Raw genomic sequence first — 1,846 nt, forward strand, 5'->3', positions numbered from 1 at the left:
TCTGAGTTGCTTGTGGAGACAGTATCATGAACTTAAGGGAGGAAGCCCCCTGAACAGAATGGTCTTGAAGCTGTATTATGGCAAGAGGCTGGAGGAGCTAAGGATGGTGAGATGGTGGGTGGGAAACATCACCTGAGTTTGGGACTCTGGAATAGTTAGATACCTGGAGCTTTGGCAACTCATCCTGGAAATAGCTGTGGGCATTGGTGTTAACTGACTTGTTAATGGTTTATTTTTCTTTAGTTTCCTTGTTCCCCAAAGTCTCCTACATTCTAGGAGATATATTTGAGTTTCCAAATCCTAGATGGAGAACTTGAGATATATGACTAACTTGCTTGAAGGTAAACTAGTATGTCAATGATTGTATGAAGAGCACCCAGAGCAAGAATTCCTAAATCTTGGACCTTGAAGTCAACACTTTCTCCTCTTCTAAGACAATTTAACTTGATCATTCCTTGCACAGTTTGTTTCATCTTGTGGACTTGCATCCTTCTTCTCTGAGCCAAGGAGTTTGCAAGTTTCTTCCAGACAGTGTGGGATATAGTTAAAACTGGTGTTGACTGAGTTGCCAAGGAGGAACTCCAGGATTACTAAATGACAAGATATAGTTTGTATGTTTGTTTTCTCACTCCCAACCCCTGCTTCTTAAATGGGTTCACTCTGGACATATCACTTTGGTTACTCCAAACCTTGAAGAATTCTCTACTTAAATTTCACTTATCTGTGAGGTCTTCCCCAATCATTCTATGTTAAATAATACCCTGTCCACCTTCTGCACTCTTTTTCCCCTTCACTGCTTACATTTCTGTGTGACACGTACTATCTGATATACTTCATTTTTGACTTGTTGGTTTATCTATCTCCCCCAGCTTGAATATAAATTCAATGAATGCTTGAGAATTTTCCCTGTTCCCTCTGCTGCCTCTTCCCCTCCCCCTGCCCCATGTACTCCCAATACTCAGAGCAGGGCCTGATATAGAAGCTCAATAAATATTTCATGAATGAATGAAAGAATGAATCAAAGGTGTTCCCTAAGACTTTTGGCTAAGAAATCCAGTACATTTGTCTTTGCTGCTCTTTGTGAAGCCAGATATCTCCTGGAGTTTTCTGGCTGCTTGAACTGAGAGAGGCACAATCCTGGATTTATCTTCCAGGCTTCCCTATAGCTTTGGAAGTACACATCTGGTTTGAATCACACCTACATTACTTATTAGCTGAGAGGTCTTGTTCAAATAAACTATTAATTTCTTCTTCTGCACAATGGGCTAATAATCCCCACTTTGTAGCATTTTTAGGAGGGTTTAATTGAGTCAACATAAATAAGGCACCTAACACAGTACCTGGCATGTAGTAGATGATCACCAAGTATGAGTCTTCTTCCTTTTCTCTTAATTTCAAGTGCAGTCATCAATTGTCTGGCCAATCAGTGACACAAAGATCGGGAAAGTTGGTCAAAGGAGATGCTGGGGGAGGATGTGAAAGAAGGAAAACTGAAACTAGAAATGGAGAGGCAGGCAAGAGGAAAGGACTCTGCTCCTAGGACCTGGGACCACCTTTCACCTTCTGGTTTGTAGAAGGGCCATGGATGAGGCGGGCAGAAGATTTAGCCTTTCCCCAATCGTTATATTTCTAATGCACTTCCTGAGTTGGTTCCTACCCAGAGCTGATTCATTCCCAGGGAATATGTCCTCTTTTAGCCAAAAGGAACTGACTGCAGAAGAGTTGAGGCTGGACAAACTCAATTATCCAAGGAAATGGGTTTCAGAATGAATTATGTGGTGGGCCTTAAAGCAAAATGCTTATATCTCGATTTTCATGTATCCAGTATGGGGTTTTAATTACTCAT

The sequence above is a fragment of the Mirounga angustirostris genome, unplaced genomic scaffold (assembly GCF_029215605.1).
Source record: "Mirounga angustirostris isolate CCGP_5_RB_7025 unplaced genomic scaffold, mMirAng1.0.hap1 SCAF_10, whole genome shotgun sequence".
NCBI lineage: Eukaryota > Metazoa > Chordata > Mammalia > Carnivora > Phocidae > Mirounga > Mirounga angustirostris.